This window comes from Panthera tigris, chromosome C1 (genome assembly GCF_018350195.1).
Source record: "Panthera tigris isolate Pti1 chromosome C1, P.tigris_Pti1_mat1.1, whole genome shotgun sequence".
Classification (NCBI taxonomy): Eukaryota; Metazoa; Chordata; class Mammalia; order Carnivora; family Felidae; genus Panthera; species Panthera tigris.
In genome coordinates, this window is record NC_056667.1 from 169353830 (window position 1) to 169377711 (window position 23882).

The following is a 23882-nucleotide window of genomic DNA, read 5'->3' on the forward strand; positions in this document are numbered from 1 at the left end:
TTGCTTGTAGCCTGGCAAGATGCCATTACATGCAAAGCTATGAACTTTGCTTCTGTTGAGAAGCAGCATAAATGTAATCAACTTACAGTGAGCTCTTTGAGGCAGGCCAAGGAGACAGAATCCTCCTGAAGTATGAGACTGATCTGTAATGTTGTCTTTATGGTCAGTATTGCTGAGGGTTTGCTAAGTGAACCTTTTCTTTTCACATGAAAGCATTTATTTAAATACATTTTCTTTTGCTAGGTGTTCCTTAGTTTTCAGCCATTAAATGTTGTGAAGCCTTGACTAGAACTTGTTCATAATGGATAGTATATTATTTATGCCTCTGGTTTGTGTGCTTAGTTGTTGCCTATAGTTATCTGGTTATGGTGCAAATGCATATTTTCTGTATCATTTACAGAAGTGCTTTGAACATCAATACTTTTTTAAATGTTAATTTATTTTGAGAGAGAGAGAGAGAGAGAGTGCACACATGTGCGTGAGAGCTGAGGAGGGAGAGAATGGGAGAGAGAAAACCCCAAGCACACTCCACACTGACAGCACAGAGCCTGACAATGGTCTTGATCCCACGAAGTGCGAGATTACGACTTGAGCCAAAATCAAGAGTTGGAGGCTTCACTGATTGAGCCACCCAGGTGCTCCTCAGTATTGTCTTGTTTTAAATGATAGAAGTTTGCTGTATTTCGAATAGGTCAGTGAATGTAATTCAGTCTTTTAAATTAGGAGTACTGTATAAGGCAATTGTGTGTCATCTGTATGTCATACACACAAATGTATTTCTTATGCTTCCCATGGATATGTCTTTCTGTCAGACCTGTTTATAAAAAGGAAATTGTTTCATTATGATCCTCTATCTCACATATTATAAGTAAATAAAATGTATACCAAATATAGGTCTGTTTTGAGGAGAGGAAAAATGTTTCAAGCAGTTTTTGCTTCTATTTTAAAATAGACTTTTCTACCACTTTTAAAGAGGAAATATCATCTGCTTTTAAATATTGAAAAGAAATCTAGAGCCTTCCTAGCAAGCTGAAAAAGATGAGTAAAACAAAGATACTAGAACATATGATAAAACTCTATTTGAGTTTAATATTTTTTAAATGTCTTGGTACCTTTGTGCTTTATTTTGTTTTAATGTTCATTTATTTTGAGAGAGAGAGAGAGAGTGTGCGAGTACACACACATACATGTGGGCCGGGGGTTGGGGAAGTGCAGAGAGAGAGGGAGAGATTGAATCCCAAGCAGGCTCCTTGCAGTCAGTGCAGAGCTCGACATGGGGCTCCATCTCACAAATTGTGAGATCATGACCTGAGCGGAAATCAAGAGCCATTTAACTGAGCCACCTAGGTGCCTCTAACTTTGTGCTTTTTTTTTTTTTTTTTTTTAAACTTTGTGCTTTAATATAGGTGTATGAGGGGCACCTGGGTGGCTCAGTCGGTCAAGCATCGGACTCTTGGTTTTAGTTCTGGTCATGATCTCCCAATTCAGGAGACTGAACCCTGCATGGAACCTGCTTGGGATTCTGTCTCTCCCTCTCTCTTTGCTTCTCTTTTTTTCTCTCTCGAAATAAATAAACTTGAAAAAATAATATAAGTTTGTGATTACATATAATTTGAATTGAAAACCCAATAAGTATTTAGATTTTTGGAAAATTGAAGAAATATTTTTCTTAGTTTCTTTTGGGCAAAATGTAGACCATTATACTAACTCAAAGATTTCAGGGAAAATGTAGTATAGTATTTAAAATTCTTATTGCAGGGCATCTGGGTGGCTCACTTGGTTGAGCTTCCGACTTTGGCTCAGGTCAGGTCATGATCTCACTGTTGGTGGGTTTGAGCTCCACATTGAACTCGCTGTTGTCAACGCAGAGCCTGCTTCAGATGCTCTGTCCCCCTCTCTTTCTGCCCCTCCCCTGCTCATGCTCCTTCTCTCAAAAATAAACATTAAAAAAAAATGTTATTGCAGTTTTACTTTTACATCCCTTCTTCCCTTTTGAACCTGATTGAAATGTATGGGTATAGAACTTGGAAATTTCTTTGCCTGTGACATACGGAACCTACTTTAATTCTAACGAATAATTTTAGTGATGGTGGGGAAAATTTCTGAATTTGTCAATGTGATTATCAGTAACTCAAATGGTTCAAATGTATAAAGTTCCCTCAAAAGTAATTTCTCCAAATATTCCAAATGTAGCAAGTTTAAGAATCCCGTCTTAAATATTAACACCTTTATAAGCAAAACCACAATACATTTAAAAATAATAGAAATATAGCACAATGGATTGATCCTCCTTGAACACCACAAGGATTAAGGGCTTTGACTCCCGCCCCCTGCCCCAAATTTAACTACTAATAGCCTACTGTGGACTGGAAGCCTACTGATAACAAACAGGCAATTAACACATTTTGTATGCTATATGAATTATATACTGTATTCTAACAATGGAGAAAAGAATGTTATTAAAATCATAAAGACAAAATACATTTATAGTATTGTACTGCCAAAAAAATCTGCATGTAAGAGGGCCCATGTAGTTTAAATCCATGTTCAAAAGTCAACTGTATTTGGTTTGCTAGGTGACTCTAAGTAATTAATTTTTGTACCCAAAGGATCCTGAACATCTTTAGTCACTCTGTAGTTACAAATTTAAAGAACATTTTAAAGTTTTATGTTCTTAAAATCCATATACTGACATTTCAAGGTAACAAACTTATGGTTTGTTTCCATTGACACACTTTTAAAAATAACTTCTAGCTAAACTTTTCCATTTCAAGTGATGCTTTGACCTACTTATTTTGTATCCATATTTATAATGTAGCCTTATTATTTCTAGGTATTGATAGAATTTAATAAAAATAATACATTTACTATTTCCACCTATTAATACCTTTATTTGAGGCTATTTTTTTTTTAAGGTTTACTTATTTTTGAGAGAGAAAGAGAACGAGAGGCAGAGGGGCAGAGAGAAAAGGAGACACAGAATCTGAAGCAGGCTCCAGGCTCTGAGCTGTCAGCATAGAGCCCGACATGGGGCTTGAACTCAGAGTGCAAGATCATGACCTGAGCTGAAGTCAGAGGCTTAACTGACTGAGCCACCCAGGTGCCCCAAGGCTATTTGTTTTAAAAGATCTACTACTTATTGTCAAATTCTGGGTTAAAGGTTCTGTTGGCAAGACACAAAATTATACATTTTGGAATATAAGATAGTTTAAGGTCTGTGGAGATTTGTGGTGCCAGTCACTTGAGGAAATGAAAAACTAAAGATCATATTACAGTGGCATTGGCATTACAGTGGATAAACTGGCAGTGAAAATTCAATAGAACATCCTAGTATTTTAAATCAAGAGAATGTGTTGAGTCACTCTTAAACTACTGAATATTCTAACCATGACAGCATTGAGATTATTTGGACATAGTCTGACTCCTACCTCCCATGTTCACTATCACCTCTCTGGCCTCATTGCTGACTGCTTTCTTCCTCTCTCTGCTTCAGCCACACTGGCCTCTGCTTTTCCTTAAAAATGCACAATCAAGACCTCACTGCATTACCAGCTTTTCCCTCTCTACCTGTAACACTTTTCCCCCAGAAACATCAGATCTGAGCTCAAGAGTTAACTCTTAGTAAAGCCTTATCTGGCCACCTTATTCAAAATTGCCCCATCCCTACTACTTGTATCTTCCTTTCCGGTTTGTTTACTGCATGCCCTAATTATCACCAAGATTCTCTATATATTTTACTTATTTGCTTTGTTGTTTTTTCCATCAAAACTTGGGCTCCCAAAGAGGGCAGAGACTTTTACTATGTTGTGTATGTATACCAGTGTGTATCCCATTGCAGATTTTCAAAAATTGCTTGTTAGAAGGAGGGAGGAAGGAAGGGGAAAAAATGATACATGTGTGGCAGTTTAATACTAGCCACTGCAGATTACAATTAAAGCTATGGCAGATGGTCCACAATGTACATCGATGGCCATATCTGTTAGTGCATGGAGGTGATAGTTTGGAATGATAGGTCTGAAACAGGATCCACATAGCACTCAAAGCAGCAGCAAATAGTGCCTTTTTCCTAAGGTAAAGTCTTCCACCAAAATTATTTAGAAATCAAATAATCACCAACAGTATTCAGTATATGGTATTTTGCATTCACTCATGATATGAAAGAACAATGTTTATGTGCCAATAATCAATTTATTGTCTCTCAGCTCTAAACCCACCCTTCACTGCTCCTGCAAAAAGGAAGATGGGCCATTGGAATATTTTTCCATTGACAGCTGGTCTGATGCTGAGTTTTGTCAGTGGAAGGCAACTGTGTTGGAGAGACCTTTCAGGAGGAAGGGGCATCTCTATCTGGTCCTGGTGGGCTCCCACAGTACAGTACAGTTTTCTGGCAGTACAGCCAGGCTCCCACAGTGCTCGCAGCTTCTCCCACCACCTGGTCTTCTAGTGCAGGTGGCTTCTCCACTACCTGGCGCCTGTAGCACCCAGCACCCAGCAGCTTTCAGAAAATGCCCTGGGGCGGTGTTGTAGTAATGCCTATGGTGAGACAACACCCCATCAACAGTTTTTCCTGGCACCGTAGAGGGTGGACTGCCATAAGTTCTACCAGTCAACATCACAGCACTTTCTCTGCCCTCCAGTGAGCTATGGCTTCACTCTTTAACGAGATTCAGATTTCAACCCTGAGAATGTTCTCCCTTGAACTCTCATCCTCATGGGTGGTGGCTGTTCTTTGTATCTGTATGTCTGCTGTATCCCTGTATTGTTTAGGGTTCTCTTCTTTCTAAACAATCCCTCATTACTCCAATCCTATTATAGTTAATAAACCTTTATATTAAACTTGTTCAAATTAGTGTGTGGTTTATCTCACACACCAATTGGATCCAGACTGATCCAGTCTATAGTTTACAATTATTTTAGTAATGGTTCTTGTGGAGTATTTCTTTAACACCACCACCAACAACAAAGTTTATTTTTGAGAGAGGGAGAGAGAGAGAGAGCACAAGGAGGGGAAGGGCAGAGAGAGGAGACAGAATCCCAAGCAGGCTCCAGGCTGTCAGCACAGAGCCTGATGTGGGGCTCAAATTCACGAACTGCAGGATCATGACCTGAGCCAAAATCAAGAGTCTGATGCTTAACTGACTGAGCAGCCACCCAGGAGCCTTTCTTGTGGAGTATTTCTAACAGCATGCCAAGCTATGCTACAATCATGCAGATTATGATAGTAATTGATAATGATACTAATGTAGGATTATTTTTCGGAGTTTAATTCTATCAATATAAATGATGCCCAATGTAAGGATATATACACAATGACCTGATTTTGTTAATGCTTATTATCTACAGGGTGGTGATTCTTCAGTTAAAAAAAAACAAACAAATAGTACAATTTGCTTTTGCTCTTGTTTTTTACCCACTCTTCCACTTGCATATCAGCAAGAGAGGAAATGTGTTCCATTGCTTGTATTCTGAGCTGCCATTTCCCTCTGTCTATTGCTCAGTTCTACTAAATTTGTGAATTTACTTAATAATCACTGTAATTCCTACTGTGCAGCTTCATGAACTCTTAGGGGTACATGAAAACAGATAATGTCTTGCCACTAGAGATATGTTTGTATGTACCTTTTATAAAAGCAAATGTGTGTGTGTGTGTGTGTGTGTGTGTGTGTGTTTTCCTGAAATAAGAGTCTGAGCTCTGAAGTCAGATTGTCTTAATTTAAATTTCTACTCCAGTGCTTACAGGGGTAAGTTAACATCTCTAGGCCTCTTCACTGAGTTGTTTTAAAGATTGAGATAATATAAACTAATCTTTTAGCACAGCACCTGACACATTGTTATTAATAAGTGTTAGTTACTATTATTATAGTAGTAAAAGTATAATAGTTATCGGGGTTGGATCCAGTTGGCAGCCTCATCTGATAAACCTATTCCCTTAGAAAGATAAATACGTAAATCTTTACGAGCACAAGAAAGCAAGAAACAATGTCATCAGTGGAATAGAAATTGTGAACAATTCCTAAAAATATGTAGTATTAAGGACAAAAGGAACCACATCTCAAATCATATGTACTTAGGACTCCTTTGAAGATGGAGTCATTCCAGAATTGCTCTAAGTGTAGAGACTATGGATGGATATTGTCTGGGGAAAGAGTATGTTGATGTGGGCTGTGTATAAGGGTTGAGGAGTTACATGGACATTTGGCCAGCTCCTCCACACTTTTGCTGAAGAATTAGCAGTGGAGGCCTTTAGCCACTAGTTGTTAAAACAGGGATGTAGGTGCTTTGCCTAGTGAGGCAGATAGCTACTGAGAATACAGGAGCATTTCCCCTACCCCCACCATTAAAAAGACCACTAATGTCCCTAATGGCAATTAGCATCACTCAAATAGTGTGATTTTCACACAAAAAGAGACAAATAGATCAGTGACACAGATTAGAGTACAGAACAACATACCTAGGTATATGTGAGGATGACTTCTCTTATTGTGGTCACTGATAGATGCACTAGGGCAACTCAAAGTTATACGCTTTCTCGGGAGCCTCATCACATTATAGTCTCATATTGTAATTACAATTTTTTTGATCCTGCTTTTTTTTTCACATCTCCATATTGTATTTTTTTTTTTTTTGCCCCACCTCCAGTTTAAATAGAATTTAAAAATAGTGGGGAAGGGGTACCTGGGTGGCTGAGTCGGTTAAGCGTCTGACTTCAGCTGACAGCTCAGAGCCTGGAGCCTGCTATGGATTCTGTGTCTCCTTATCTCTCTGCACCGCCCCCCCCTCCCCCCGCCCCTGCCCGCTCTCTCTCTTTTTCTCTCTAGAATAATAAAACATAAAAAAATAAAAACAGGGGGGAAGATGCCATACTCAAAAAGGACTTAAAGAGAATGTTATAAAGGGTTTATTTACAAAGGTGTAGGGGGAACACTCAGCAGATGGAGAAGCACCTTGAATCTAACAATAGTGGACAGCCATTGCAATCTCTTGGACAGAAAGTGCAAAGGGTAAAAGAAGTTACCTGAATGTTGGAAAAGTTGTAGCCATGGGGAGGTACTGCTACATAGGAGGGGGCGGTGGCCGTAGGTAGAGGCACAGAGCCATTGCCAAAGTGTGGCCTGACAGGGAGGGAGCCCTGGAGATAAATACCTGGACTTCTCTTTCTTCTCTTCCTCCAATCTCTTCCCTGTGACTTTAGTTGGCCAGACTCTGCCAGAAGCAGGAAGTCAGTGGAAGCCAGATGACACAACCTTTATACATAGATCTCCTCAGGCGCATGGCAGGACAGAAAAAAGAGTAAATCTGTAGGATCCAAGAGAGAACATCTAGGATACTTAACACTGAAAATCATTTGGGATCCTGATTGTCACCCACCATATTTATTATTATTTTCGGTTTCATAAAATCTGTGAACTCTGTAAGAATGCCATGTCTACAAGTTACTGACAAAAGGGTTGGATTGCTTTGGACAGAGCAATTCTACATATTAGTACATATAATTAGATAACAGCTCTCTTAGCTGAATTTTCCTTTTCATATGGTAAGTTAATCAACCATTTAAACAAGTATAATTCATCCCCTAAGTAAACTCTTTCGTATGGTTAACAAGGCTAGTGTGTGTGTGTGCGTGTGTGTGTGTGTGTGTGTGTTTTCATACACCTAACCTTTCTCCGTCCAGCAACCTAGTAATTCCATCACTGAAAGAAGTGGTTCTTTATCTGACATGACTTCATAAACCAAAGCTATCTCTGGTGTATCCTTTTTTTCAGAAACAAAAAGATTTATAAATTTTTCCCAGGATTGGGAAATGTATAATTTCCCATAATTATACTTTTTATATTTAATTTATAGTGTTCTCCTTTCCCATTTTTGAAAAGAACTCATATAATCAATCATTGCCTATCTTCAGCTGTATGGAACTCTCACAACATGTCTCCAATATGATCTGGCTTTGAGGACATTATTAGCAGTTTTTCTCAGTACTTCTTCAACACATAGAACTAGTTTCATATTAGACGCTCCCCTGTAGGCTCTACTTTTTCATGGAACAAATATTTATTGGTGATGACCAATAATTGGTCTGACCACATGTCAGACACTGTGTTTTAGGCACTGGGGATACAAGGGTGAGCAAAACACAAAAATTCCCACTCTGTGGAACTTGTGTTTAAAGTAATACTGTTTAGTAATAATCAGACATCATCTACATTGATTTTCTCCAATTTTAAAATGTCTGAACCATGGAGCCCTTTTTCTTAGGAGAAGTAGACAAATTGTGAAGAGTCTTGGCCTGCAGGGGCAGTATTTTCTAAGGATCTCCAAACACAATTACTCCTGTCCTATTGAAGGGAACAGAAGCCTTAAGAAGAAATACAAAAACTCCTCCTCACCAGTAACTTCCTACAAAGGTAATGTCAATTAAAACCAAAAAGTTTAAAGAAAGCAAATTCCTGGTTTTAGCATCACCAGGAAAAACATTTGTCTACAGATACCAATTGTGTATTCTTTTCATTGTAAGAAAAGATCCGTAAAAATTACAGGTTTTTTTCAGGTTTTAATTTAAATTGTAGTTAACAGACAGTAGAATCTTGGTTTCAGGCATAGACTTTAGTGATTAATCATTTACGTATAACACCCAGTGCTCTCCCAACAAGTGCCCACCACCCATTTAGGCCATCTCCTTGCCTATCTCCCCTCCAATAACCCTCAGTTTGTTCTCTATAGTTAAGAGTCTATTTTATGTCTGCCTTTCCTTCTTTTTTTTTTCCCATGTCCATCTGTTTGGTTTATTAAATTCCACATATGAGTGAAACCAAACAATATTTGTCTTTCTCTGACTTATTTTGCTTAGCATAATACACTCTAGCTCTATCCACATGGTTGCAAATGGCAAGATTTCACTCTTTTTTTATGGCTGAGTAATATTATTCCATTGTATATGTACCACAACTTCTTTATCCATTCATTAGTCGAAGGACATTTGGGCTCTCTCCATAGTTGGCTATTGTTGATAATGTTACCCTAAACATAGGGGTGCATGTGTCCCTTTGGATCAGTATTTTGATATCCTTTGGGTAAATACCTAGTAGTGCAATTGCTGGGTCCTAGGTAGTTATATTTTTAACTTTTTGAGGAACTTCCATACAGTTTTCCAAAGTGTCTGCACCACTTTGCATTCCCACCAATAGTGTAAGAGGGTTCCTCTTTCTTCGCATCCTCACCAACATCTGTTGTTTTCTGTGCTGTTAATTTTAGCCATTCTGAAAGGTGTGATATCTCATTGCAGTTTTGATTTGTATTTCCCTGATGATGAGTGATGTTGAGCATCTGTTCATGTGTCTGTTGGCCATCTGGATGTCTTTTTTGGAAAGATGTATATTCATGTCTTCTGCCCATTTCTTAACTGGATTATTTGGTTTTTTTGGGTGTTGAGTTTCATAAGTTATTTATAGATTTGGATACTAACCGTTTTCTGGATATATTATTTGAAAATATCTTCTCCCGTTCCAAAGGCTGCCTTTTAGTTTTATTGATTAATCAGATTGACAAGACCTAGCATTCATAATTGTGTATGTACAATACAGATGCAAAATATGCAAAGCAAAAACTTACAGAACTGAAAGAATAAACAGACAATTCTACAATCATACTTGGAAACTTCATTCCTTTCTTACCAAGTGATAGGACAAATGTACAAAAAATAAATAAGGATATAGAAGAACTCAATATCATCAACCAACATGATCCAGTTGACATTTATAGAATTCTCCACCCAACTGCAGCAGAATATTCATTTTTTTCAGGTGCCCATGCAACATATGCCAAGATAGACCATATCCTGGGCTATAAATCAAACCTCAACAAATGTAAAATCATATAGAATGTATTTTCTTAAGTTAATATATTTATTTTGAAAGAGACTGAGCATGCATGTGAGTTGGAGAGGGGCAGAGAGAGAGGGAAAGAGAATCCCAAGCAGGCCCCATGCTGCCAGTGCAGAGCCCAAAATGGGGCTTGATCCCACTAACAGTGAGATCATGACCTGAGCCCAAATCAAGAGTCAGATGCTTAACTGACTGAGCCACCCAGGTGCCCCTGGAATGTATTTCTTGACCACACTGGAATGATATTACAAATCATTAATAGAGCGACACCAGGAAAATCTCCCAACACTTGGAAATTAAGCAGCATACTTCAAAATAATCCATAGGGTAAATAGGCAGATATTTCAGAGAAACAAAACAAACGTTGAACTGAATGAAAATAAAAATAATCATAGAAAAATGTGTGGGGCATAGCTAAAACAGTGCTGAAAGGGAAATTTATAGGAGACATGAAATATATACATTAGAAAAAAGGACAGGTCTCAAATTAATAATCTAAGCCTTTACTTCAAGAACCTAGAAAAATAAAAAAAATAAAAAAGAACCTAGAAAAGGAAAAGCAAAAGAAATACAAAGAAAACAGAAGGATGAAAGAAATCAATGAAATTGAAAACAGAAAAATAATAGAGACAATCAATGAGACAAAGAGTTAATTCTTTGAAAAGACCAATACAATTAACAAACCTCTTATAAGATTGACAAAGAAAAAAGAGAGAAGACACAAATTACCAATATCAGCAATTAAACAAAATATCAGACTGTGGACATCAAAAGGACAGTAAAGAGGTACTATGAACAACTCTATACATATAAACTTGGCAACTTAGACAACGACAATTTCCTTGAAAAGTACAAACTACTACAACTCACCCAACAGGATTAAATAATTTGAATAGCTCTATAAACTATTAGGTAAATTAAATTAGCAATTTAAGAGCTGCTAAAAAGATAAATCTCCAAGATCAGATTTTCTTATAAAACTTCATTGGAGAATTCTACCAAGTATTTAAAAGGGATTAACACTACTTCTACACAATTTTGTCCAGAAAACAGAAGAGGAGTGAATCAAATAAAAAGAAAACTACAGCCAATATCACACTTAAAATATAAATGTGAAATTCCTTGACAAAATATTAGCAAATAGAATTTAGCTTAACTCATTACAAATTCATTAAAAAATGAATTGTATACCATGACAGAGAGGGGTTTATTTCAGATATGCAAAGCTGGTTCAACATTTGAAAGTCAACCAGTATAATCCACCATGTTATCAGGCAAAGAAGAAAGGTCCCATGATCACAGCAGTGTAAAAAAGGCATTTGACAGACTTCAACACCCGTTCAGCATCCTCCCAGAAAAATAAGAAAAAGGAAGAACTTTCTCAGCTTGATAAAGAGGAACTACAAAAAACCTATAGCTAACATTATAATTCATGGTGAAAGACTGCATGTTGTTTTTTTTTTTTTTAAATTGGGAACAAGGCAAGGATGTGCATGCTCACTGCTTTTCTTCATCATATTGTTTCAATTTTTAGCCAGTGCAATAAGTCAAGAAAAGGAATTAAAAGGTATACAGATCAGAGAGGAAGAAATAAAAGTGTCTGTTTTGTAGACAGCACTGTTGTCTACATAAAAATCCCAAATAATCTATAAAAAAACTAGAATAAGTGAGTTCAGCAAGGTTGTAGTGTACCAGATAAATATCTAAAAATAATTTAATTTCTACACACTTGCAATGAACACTTGGTCACCAAAATTTAAAAGGCAATACCAGGGACGCCTGGTGGCTCAGTTGGGGATCTCATGGTTTTGAGTTCAAGCCCCACATTGGGCTGTCTGCTGTCAGCACAGAACCAGTTTCGGATCTTCTGTCTCCCTCTTTCTCAGCCCCTTTCCCTCCCCTGCTATCTCTCACTCTCACTCTCTCTCAAAAAAAAAAATAATAATAAACAAACTTTAAAAAAATAAAAGGCAATACCATTTATAATCATTCAAAAAAACAGAGAGAGAGAGAGAGACAGAAAGACAGACGGACAAATACTGAGATATAAATCTAACAAAACATGTATATGACTTATATGCCCCAAATCTCAGAATGCTGATAAAAGAAATCAAAGATCTAAATAAATGGAGAAATATACTGTGTTCATGGACTGGAAGATTCACCATAGTGAAGATGTCAATTTTTCCGAGGTTGATATACAGGTTTAATGCAATTATTATCAAAATCTCAGCAAGAATGTTTATAGATATAGATAAGATTATTCTAAAATGTATACAGAAAGGCAAAGAACAAGAATAGCTATAGGAATTTTGAAAAGGAAGAAAAACGTGTGCTTATTATATAGCAGTACTTATCACATAGCTGTAAGATTTACTATATAGCTACAGTAATCAAGATTGTGTGGTTGGCAGAGAGACAGGCACATTGATCAATGGAAAAAGAAGAGAGAAGCCTGGAAATAGACCCACATAAACAAATTCAATTGACTTCTGACAAAAGTATAAAAGCAAAGAAAGAAAGATAGCCTTTTCAACAAATGGTGTTGGAGTAACTGGATATTTGGATTTCCATAGTTTAAAAAATGAACTTTGTTGCAGTCTAATACCTTCAACAAAAAATAATTAAAATATGGACACAGGTGCCTGGGTGGTTCAGTCGGTTAAGCGTCCGACTTCGGCTCAGGTCATGATCTCACAGTTCGTGAGTTAGAGCCCTGTGTTGGGCTCTGTGCTGACAGCTCAGAGCCTGGAGTCTGCTTCGGATTCTGTCCCTCTCTCTCTATCTCTCTATCTGCCTCTCCCCCATTAATGCTCTTTCTCTCTCTCAAAAATAAATAAACACCAAATTTTTTTTTTAAATGGAGCACAAATTTTAACTTTAAATGTTAAATTATAAAAATTCTAGAATAGAATAGGAGAGACTCTTTGGGATCTAGCACTAGGCAAAAAGTTCTTAGACTTGACACCAAACTCATGATCCATAAATGGAAAAATTTATAAACTGGACTTAATCAAGATTTAAATTTTTACTCGGTGAAAGACCTTATTAAAAGGCTGAAAAGATAAGCTACAGAGTAGAAGAAAATACTTGCAAACCGTATATCCAACAAAAGACTTGTTATATAGAATATATTAAAGAACTCTCAAAACTCAATAGTAAAAACTCCGTCAAATTAGAAAATGGACAAAAGACATGAGGAGACATTTTACTGAAAGGATATACATACGATAGATAAGCACATGATAAGATGTTCAACATCATTAGCCATCAGGGAAGTGCAAATTAGAACCACAATGAGGTATCATTACAGACCTATCAAAATGGTTAAAGCAAAAAATAGTGACACCATAAATTTTGGCAGGATGTGAAGAAACTGGATCACTTTACATATTGCTGGTGGGACTGTTAAATAGTACAGCCACTCTGGAAAAAAGTTTGGCAGTTTCTTAAAAAGCTACATATACAACTACCACAAGACCTAGCAATGGTAATCCTGGCCATTTTCCTCAGAGAAATGAAGATGTATATTAATACAAAAACCTGTACATGAATGTTTAGAGCGGCTTTACTTATAATAGCCCAAACTGGAAACAACCTAGATGTTCTTTAATGAGTAAATGGTTAATGATATCATGGTGGCAGTGCATCCATACCACAGAACACTACTAAGCAATAAAACCGAATGAACTACTGATACCTGCAACGACCTGGATGAACCTCCAGAGAATTATGCTGGGTGAAAAGCCAACCCTCAATGTTATACAACTGCGTTATTTCTTTAATATAACATTCTTGAAATGACAAAATTATAGAAACAGGGAACAGATTAGTGGTTGCCAGAGATTAAGAAATTGGTGGCAGCAGAGGGAAGTGGCTGTGGTTGTAAAAGGGCCACACGACAGATCCTTGTAGGACTGGATACGTCTTCTGTCTTGATGTATCAATGTTCAATATCCTGGTTGTGACATTGTACTATAGTTTGGCAAGATGTGACCATTGGGGTAAACTGGGTAAAGCAGATATAGGATGTCTCTGCATTATTTTTTACAACTTTCTGTGAATCTACAAATATTTCAAAATAAAAACAGTTTCATTAAAAAAAAAAAAATGTTAACAAGGGGCATCTGGGTGGCTCAGTCAGTTAAGCGTCCAACTTCAGCTCAGGTCATGATCTCACAGTTCATGAGTTTGAGCCCCATGTCGGGCTCTGTGCTGACAGCTCAGAGCCTGGAGCCTGCTTTGGATTCTGGGTCTCCCTCTCTCTCTCTGCCCCTCCCCTGCTCCCACTGTGTCTCTCAATCTCTCTCTCTCTCTCTCTCAAAAATAAATAAACATTGGGGCGCCTGAGTGGCTCAGTTGGTTAAGCGTCCAACTTCAGCTCAGGTCATGATCTCACAGTTCATGAGTTCGAACCCCACATCTGGCTCTGGGCTGACAGCTCAGAGCCTGGAGCCTGCTTCAGATTCTGTGTCCTCTTCTCTCTCTGCCCCTCCCCTACTTGTACTCTGTCTCTCGCATTGTCTCAAAAATAAATAAACATTAAAAAAGTTTTTTTAATAAAAAAAATAAACATTTAAAAAAGTGTTAACAACAACAACAAAACCCACGTACCTGGCCTCATAGAGTCTACAATCTAGTTGGGGATAGATATTATTCTAAAATTTATAGAAGTGTATAATTCAAAGTGTGATCTTGTCTAGTTACACAGGAAAGCTTTTCAAACTTTTGAGCGACATTTGAGATCAGTTCTAAAAGAGAAATAAATGTTAACCAACTAAGGGGAGTGGGGTGTCAGAGATCTTACAGAACTGAGGGAAGAACATGTGTAAAGACCCAGGAATGGGAAGAAGCATGGGACATTAGAGTAATGGAAAGAAGGCTGAGTGGCTGGAGCGGTGAACAAGAGGAGATGAGATGGTGTCAGAAGTGGCTGAGGTGTTAGGCCAGTCAAGCAAAGGCTTGCAGGCAGCTTTAGGACTCTGCTCTTTTAGAGCAGTGGAAACAATGGAAAGGTTTTAAGCAGGAGAGCAACTTGCTCAGAAAGTTATTTTTCAAAAGGTCACTCTCTTGGGGCGCCTGGGTGGCTCAGTCGGTTAAGTGGCCGACTTCGGCTCAGGTCATGATCTCATGGTCTGTGGGTTCGAGCCCCGCGTCGGGCTCTGTGCTGACAGCTCAGAGCCTGGAACCTGTTTCAGATTCTGTGTCTCCCTCTCTCTGACCCTCCCCCGTTCATGCTCTGTCTCTTTCTGTCTCAAAAATAAATAAACGTTAAAAACAAACAAACAAAAGGCCACTTTCACTGCATTGTGGAGAATGGATTAAGAAGGAGAAGGAAGAGCAATCAGGAAGCTAAGTCCAGGTATCAGATGATAAAGCTGGGATTTGGCTATAGCAATAAAAACATTAGGGAGTGGATATATCTGCAAGGTATTTAAAAGCAAAATTCACAGGACCTGGCACCGGATTGGTGTTGGAAAGAGGTTTTCAAGACCATTCCAAGGTTTTCGGCTTTACCAGCTAGATAGCTGGTGGTATCTTTCTCTGAGATAAATATATTCATGTTTTACAGAAAAGACTTTAAGTTTGGGCTTTTATATTTGATTTTGGGGTGCCTTTGAAATATCTAAGAGCAGATGTTGTAGAAGCAATTGAATATATAAATTTGGACCTCAGAGAATGATCTGGTTTTGTGGTATGAATTGAGAGTCACTGAGGGTAATGGACACAGATGACATCACATAGGAAAGAGTTTTGAGTAAGATTGAGCCTTGGGGAACAACATTTAAAGGCTGGCTAGGGAAGGATGAGTCAAGAAAAGAAACTTAGCCATATGATCACAGAGGTAGGAGGAAAACCAAGAGAGTATAATGTCAGTGAAACTAAGGAGAATTTCAAAGAGTATTTAATGTGAACTGATGCTGTTGAGATTTATTTAAGATGAGCACTGAAAATGTCTGGATTTAGCTTCATAGAGATCTTTGGTGACCCTGGCAAGAGCTCTTTGGTGAATTAATGGGGAAAGAAGCCAAATTAGTTTATTAAAAGCTATGTAATATACTGAATGACAGATAACATTAGTGTAAATTTCAGTTATTGAGTATATATTTTATGTATCTATGCACTAGGTGAATAAGTCAATGTATGACATATGAGTTAGTTACTATTATTTAAACTATTCAGATTAAAAAGCTAACTTTCAGAGATTTTAATGTCACATAACTATGGAGTATTTAAAATCAGGCTTGCTCCTGTCTTAAACAAAATGCTGCTGCTTCTCTAAATGAAGACATTGTCAAGTAAGAAAAGACTTACTTTTCCATTATTTTGCTCTTTTTTTTACATAAACTGGGCAAAATGTATGACCTTTGAACACCCTAGAATTTAGGCTTATTGAATTAAAAAAAAGAATTTAATTAAGGAAAATGTCAAACATACACAAAATTATAAAGAATAGCATAATCAACTACCCATCAGTAATTATCACCCCGTGGCTTTTCTTGTCTAAAGGATTCCCTTAGCCATTATTTTCCTTCCCTGCTCCTGCCCTCACCCATCCCAACAGATTATTTCAAGGCAAATCCTAGACAAAGCCCTTTCTAAAATCAATCCTATTTTTTTTCAAAGTTGTCTACTTTGCCTGTTATAAACTTCCACAGGGCTTTCAAATATCTGATTAAACCTATATGACAGTTCAAATATAAAAGCAGGAAATAAAATTACACCTGAAAGTTATACACATTTAAAAAAATATACACCTTATTTTTTAGAGCAGTTTTAACTTTACAGCAAGTTTCCCATATGCCCCCTGCCTCCTCCCCACATATAGCCTCCCCCATTATCAACATCTCCCACCAGAATGGTACACTTGTGATGATGGGTGATACTACATTGACACATCATTATCATCCCAAATCCATCATTTATATTAGGGTTCTAGGGTTCCTCTTTGTGTTGTACATTCTCTGGGTTTGAATACATTTGTAATAGCATGTATCCACTATTATGTAGTATATTATGTATTATATACAGGGTAGTTTCACTGCCCTAAAAGTCCTATTGCACCTACTCATCCCTCCTCTCAAAGTTATGTAAATTTTGAGGTTACTTTTTCACTTCCAACAGATGAAAGGAACTATTTAATTGATTTAAAGGCTGGGGTACCCTGGGTGGCTCAGTCGGTTGAGCGTCCGACTTCAGCTCAGGTCATGATCTCACACTCCGTGAGTTCAAGCCCACGTCATGATCTGTGCTGACAGCTCAGAGCCTGGAGCCTGTTTCGGATTCTGTGTCTCCCTCTCTCTCTGTCCCTCCCCCGCTCATGCGCTGTCAAAAATAAATAAACATTAAAAAAATTTTTTTAATTGATTTAAAGGCAACAGGTGAACCAGCTAAACTGATGTTTCCTTTGATATTTGGCTGCCCCCTTTCTGCCAGTTGTTTACAAAAATTCATACACTTCCAAATGTAAGAGTTTATTTTTAATTTATAAAGACATGGCTTTGGTAATTATATTTATAGAAATCAGATAATGCAAATAGTTATTAATGGATTTATATTTTTCTGAACATGTTCCCTATGTCCTAAACATTATAAAAGTCTCTAGGAGATCATTTATCTTTGGCCCTATGAAGTCATGGTTCCTCTGTGTGCTTTACATGACATCACAGTCTAAGTGACTCGCAGCTCATGCTATACCAAATGCCAAAGTCTGAGATAACGAGAATGTGAGTGACAAGATGCTTCCTCTCCTTGCTTTCTTTCTGAAGGTGACAACCTCTGTCCTTTTCTTAAAGTTTGACTAGAGGTGGATATCTTTTTCTTCACTTTAATTTAAAAAAATTATTTGTGTTTATTTTTAGAATAGATGGAGAGTGGGCTTTTAGGAGAATGAATTTACACTTATACACAAATGTTGCAAATTAATAAATATTTATAAATAGCTACTGAGTATTGAGTTATATATATGATATACACAAGCAGTTTGGCTGTGAATATATCAAATATATTGAACATAAATAAATTTTGAGATTTCACATATTTCTGACTTTTAAAAAATTTGTTTTGGCTTTAGAAAAAAATTGAAATATATATAAAGCCCAGAGCTAATTTTCAAGTGGGCTCTCTGTAGCCCAAGGTACTCTATCCAAGTGTTTCAGGGCATTTGGAGGTGTGATAGTCAATAGACACTTTAGGGCACAAGAACCCTGAGTTAGTGGGGCTTGTATTCTTCCCTTTTTTCCAACCAGAGCAGTTCTGTTGTATGTAATAAGTATCTGCACCATACATTGTTCAACGAAAGGGTTTCTCATCAAAGTTTGAATATCCACTTTCTACAAAAATAGCACTTTGATGAAATCTTATGTTATCAGAGGGCAGACTTCAGGGAACCATGAGTCCAGAATAGAAACAGGGAATAGGTGTTTCACTTTATTTTTAAAAAGAATTTTATTTTTATTTATTTTTTAATGTTTATTTTTGAGAGAGAGACACACAGCATGAGTGGGGGGAAGGGCAGAGAGAGAGAGGGAGACACAGAATCCAAAGCAGGCTCCAGGCTCTAAGCTGTCAGCACACAGCCTGATGCAGAGCTCGATCTCACGAACCATGAGACCATGACCAAGTAGAAGTCATAAGCTTAAGCGACTGAGCCACCCAGGCGCCCCTTAAAAAGAATTTTTTAACGTTTATTTATTTTTGAGAGAGAGAGAGAAAGAGAGAGAGAGAGAGAATGAGAGATAGAGTATGAGCAGGGGGGAGGCAGAGAGAGAGGGAGACACAGAATCTGAAGCAGGCTCCAGGTTCTGAGCTGTCAGCACAGAGCCTGACGTGGGGCTTGAACTCATGAACCATGAGATCATGACCTGAGCCAAAATTGGACACTTAACTGACTGAGACATCCAGGTGCCCCATAGGTGTTCCATGTTATGTGAAATCTTATTTAATATGTTCAGAAAGGAAAGTAGGAAAACAAGTATTGCAATTAAGATAATAATATTCATGTACAGAATATGGTGAACATGGAATATTGTTAAAGATAATAAAAATAAAGATAAAATAAAATAAAAATAAAATAATATATAAATAATAAAATAAAATACTATATAAACAATAAAAAATAAAATAAAATTAAATTAAATTAAAATAAAGAAATATAAAAAAAAGTAAATCATGCCACACAAGTTTTCCATTCAACTTAATGCAAGTTATGATCATTTCATTTTATCAAAAAGGATAAATAGTTAGAACTATAAACTTCATTGTATAATATAAATAGAAGTACTTATAATAGACTTAATGTCCAAAATTATAATTTAAAAAATCTGAAAACATATAAAATATATCAAAATGTCAGATAATTAATCTTTATTCTAAGTTTATTTATTTAGAGCTCATTCATTCATTTACTTTTTCATTATATCACTCATTTACTTTTCCAATATATATTTACCAAAAATTGATGGAAATACAATAAAGTAAAGTTATGGTCCCTATCCCCAAGAAAATCCATCTACTACGGCTGAGAACAAAAACTTAAGGGGCGCCTGGGTGGCTCAGTCGGTTAAGCGTCCGAGTTTTGATTTTGGCTCAGTTCATGATCTCATGATTTATGAGATCGAGCACCACATCCACTGCTTGGGATTCTCTCTCTTCTCTCTCTCTGCTCTTACCCTTCCTAGCATGCGCAGACTCTCTCTCAACATAAATTAAAAAAAAACAAACTTAAAAAATAAGTAGTTTATGGCAAATGAGTTCCAGAAACAATGCATCAGACATTCTGAAATTGAATGATGGCTGAGGGCTGGCACAGCTGGGGCAGGCTTCATGATGGAAGAGAGGCTTGAGCTGCTACTTGTAGGAAGGACAGGACTTTGTAAATTGGGGTGAAAGGAAAGAGTTGGTAGGCAGAGGGATTGCTGTGATCAAGGAATACAGTGTGACTATCTTTCCCAAGAGGTTGAAGGTTTGCCAGGGGAAATAATGGGAGAATTGATTAGAGAAGTTTAGGGTAAGAGGATAAAGGGACCTGATTTTTGAAGCCAGAGTTTTCAACACTTTAAGGTGAAGTTAGGGTGACAATGTGTATTCCCTTTAGGGTGCCTATTGCAGTCTCTAAAAGATACTCCTACTCTCCTCTCTCAGTCTGTTTGGTCTGTTATAACAGAATACCATAGATGGGAAGACTTATAGACAACAGAAATTTCTTTCTCATAGTTCTGGAGGCTGGGAAGTCTGAGATCAAGGCATTAGCAGATTTGGTTTCTGGTGGGAGGCTGCGTCATGGTTCACAGATGGCAGTCTTGTCACTGTATCCTCACAAGGCTGAGATAGGATGGGGTAGAGAGCTTTGTTAGGTTTTTTATAAGACTCCAAAGACTCACTTCCGAAAAGCATCATATTGGGGGTTAAAACTTCAACATATGAATTTTGGGGGACACAAACATTCAGTCTGTAGTGGCTTCCACCCTGTGATTCTGGTTTTCCCCCCTTTCCCTTTCTGCCCAGGTGAGAATGTATGTTATGTAATGAGGGACATCATTGTTTGGTATGTGCTGCACACGTGAATCTTATGGAGTTGAGGATAAGGAGGTTTGCTGTAGGGAATAGGAAATCAGTGAGAGCTTTTGAACATCTGGGTAATATGTACAAAGAAGAGAGTATTGGCTATTGGTATGTTAGATTTGGTGGGAGAGATGGAAGGCAAGGAAATGTTAAGTGCTGACTACAATTTAAGAATTGAGGAGGCAAAATAAATACATAAATAACACTTGGTATCTGAATGTTTGATAGCAGGGAAGATGGAAGCCAGAAAAAGAAAAGTGGACCAGGGACCTATATTAAGCATAACCTCCCTTTTAAACGTATTTTTTTTTAAATTATTTTACAGACAATAAAATCTGGAGATATTTAATAGAAATCCAAGCAATATAGGATTTAAGTGGAAAAGTTGGGCTCTGAATTTAAGTCTGTTTGACCTTAAATTCTGCTTTCATGTGCAATGGTTTTAATTTGGGGTTTCTAAGACTCTAAAAGAAAAAGGGACAAACGGAATGGTTTTAGGGATACGATGAGTTTTTGAGGTTTGATGTACTGGTAGGTTGTTCAGCAAGCATCTAGAAAAGTAGCATTTGGCTTTAGAGAGTGGTGGGGCATTAATTGTTTGCATAGGTGAGAAGAGAGAGAGGATCAAGTTTTAACTAACAATAACATGTCCAGGTTAGAATGAAATGGGACCAGGTATGGAAAAGTTAGGGAAAGAGTAGAAAGTTATAAGGAGAAATAGGAAGTGTAGCATCACCAAAACAAGAAAAACACTTGAATTGAGGAAAAGATTGTCAAAGCTATTGAATATTGCAGATGTCATAGAGACAGACCTTCACTTGGCAATTAGGAGAAAAGGAGTTGCAGTCCATGGTTTCAGAAGAGGATTTACCCAGGAGCAAGTGTGTAATGAATTAAAAGACAAGATGGCAAACTTAGGGAAAGAGATCGTCTACTGAAGTCTGTAGACCCTTATTTTGAGATCTTAAAAAAAAAGAGAAGAATGTGAATGCAATTAGTGCATGGTATCCAGAAGAAGGAGCAAGGTCTAGAGAAGGTTTTTTGATAGGGCAAACTGGGCATTTTTATAAATTGATAAGGAAAGAGCCAGTTTAAAGGTAGAATATTGAAATGCAAATGAAGAAAGGAAAATGATTTTTCTTAAAGAAACCAAGTTTTTAATTTGAAGAATAACAACAGTAAATAATATCTATAGTCAACCATTAGTTAAATAGAATAAGCTAAAGGCCCTTCTTAAGCCCTCCAACTACAAACGCCTTTCCTCCTCCATCTTCCCTGTGAATAGTTTGGCACAAATGTTTTCCAGCTTCCTTCCTTCCTCCTTTCCTTCCTTCCTTCCTAGCTTCTCTCTTTTTTTTTTTAAAGTTTATTACTTATTTTGAGAAAGAGTGTGAGCAGGGGAGGGGCAGAGAGAGTGGGAGAGAGAGAATCCCAAGTAGGCCCCACACTCAGTGCAGAGCCCAACTCTGGGCTCGATCCCACATACCATGAGATCATGACCTGAGCCGGAACCAAGAGTCGGATGCTCAATTGACAGAACCACACAGGTGTCCCACTTCTTTTATTTAATAAGCATTCCTCCCCACCCCTTTGCATATGTATTCAAATATGCTTTTTAGTGGCACCTAGGGGGTACATGTGCACTCTCTCTCTCAAAATAAATGAATAAACGTTAAAAAAACAAATATACTTTAAAAAAATAAAATGATGCCATATATATTTTTTCAAATTGCTACTTTCAGTATGTCGATCATGAAGACTTTTCTAGATCCACACACACACACACACACACCAAATATAGCTCATGCTTTTTAACAGGTGCATAATGTTCTTTTGTTTGGACAGATCATAATTTATATTTATAAATATAATACATAATATAATATTTATATTACTTAGAAATCCTTCATTTATAAACCCTTCTTGGAATCTTCATTCTAAAAAGGGGTTTCGTGAGCATGCTGGGCTGAATGACAGCCCCTGAAGATATCTTCACTCTAATCTCTGGAATCTATGAATGTTACCTTACATAGCAAAAGGTGCTTTGCAGATAGGACTATTGACTTACTCAGCACAGTTGGCTATTGAAATGAGAAGATTATCCTGGATTATCTCAGTGGGCCCTAAATATAATCACAAATGTCCTTATAAGAGGAAGGGACAGGGAAAGTTTACTACAGAAGTTCATGTGATGACAGAAGCAGAGAGAAACAGTGCCAGAGAAAGAAAAGATGCTGTACCACTAGCTTTGAAGGGGGAAGGAGCTACAAGCCTGAGGAAATGGATTTTCCCCTGAAGCCTCCAGAAGAAACCAGTCTTACTGACACCTTGATTTTGGCCCCTTTAAGACTCATTTCAAGTTTCTGCCCTCAGGACTATACAAGATAAATTTGTGTTGGTTTAAGCTGCCAAATTTGTTGTAATGTAGTATGACCTCATCTGAACTTGGTTGCATCTATGGACCTTATTTCCAAATAAGGTAACATATGTATTGGAGGTTAAACATTGAACATACCTTTTTGAGGGATGCAATTCAACCCACACACCTGTTTAAAAAAAAAAAAAAAAAAGTCAATTGGTTTTAAGTTTGATTTCTGGGAACTTGCCAGAAACTAAGTAATGCTGGAATTGTCATTGCCTCATTCAAATTACAACATTCTTGCTGGATTTGGGATTTCAGGAAATCCCAGAGGAAAGAGGGAGAGAAGATGGGTGGGGATTTAGAGGATAACGAGTTTGTTATGGACCAGAGAGCATCTCAGAATATATACATGCTGCATATCATTTTTATAAAGTTAGTGAACAAAACAACGTATAGAATGCGAATATGTGTAACCTATATTTGAAGACTAAAAAAAAGCAGCAAAGTAGGAGGACGGAAGAGATGGGACAGTGAGGAGCACACAGGATTCTCCAGTGTTATTAGCCTCCACTGTTCAGTATCTTTTGTATGTCTATAAAACAATGTATGCGTTACGCTTAATGTAAAATAGTGCCTTTATAACAACATCTTTAAAAAATGGCATAGAGATGGTAGGAAATATACTTTGAGAACGCAACTCATATACTCATATACCAAGCCTGAAATCAACACTGGAAAGCGGCACCGTTACTTCGTTAAGGTAATTTTTTCAGGTGTTACTCGGAAAAGCTGACAGATGACAGAGTGCTGGGTAAACTCACTCTATGAAACCGTGAGTAAAAGAACATGTGCTTCCATGAAACTTAAGCACCAACAGTTCAGGAGGCGCACAGCGTTAGCAAAAACCATTGCCGGAACCATCGTTTTCACCATAGTTCATCCCATTTCCTGCGAAATTCTTCTCGGAAACGCAGACTCTGCGAAAAGACGTTTGCCCGATTCCAAAATGACTGCTGCGGCGCCCACAATAAAAGTATAGCGCAAGACCGGAAGTTACGCAACCTCATAAGGCAGCGCGC

The 23882-nt window shown here is 37.4% G+C and overlaps 1 protein-coding gene and 1 long non-coding RNA gene across 4 annotated transcripts in view; one reads left to right on the forward strand and one right to left on the reverse strand.

Annotated features, from left to right (window-relative positions):
* Positions 1-792: 792 nt before the first annotated feature.
* On the reverse strand, positions 793-23820 carry LOC102949891. Of its 2 annotated transcripts, none has more exons than XR_006220840.1 (4): positions 23625-23820; positions 22957-22987; positions 7144-7296; positions 793-814 (listed from the first exon to the last, which is right to left on the reverse strand). It is a non-coding gene; the product is annotated as an uncharacterized LOC102949891 (long non-coding RNA). The 2 variants fall into 2 exon arrangements; XR_006220839.1 differs by lacking the exon at positions 793-814 and adding an exon at positions 4144-4533.
* The window catches only part of NUP35 (nucleoporin 35), a 45913-nt gene continuing 39634 nt past the window's right edge, over positions 17604-23882 (forward strand). Inside the window, exon 1 of one of the 2 annotated variants that reach the window (XM_042994866.1) lies at positions 17604-17685. The gene's annotated coding sequence lies outside the window, so the exon portion shown is untranslated. The remainder of the gene's footprint in view (positions 17686-23882) is intronic. The other variant, XM_042994867.1, reaches the window with a different exon arrangement.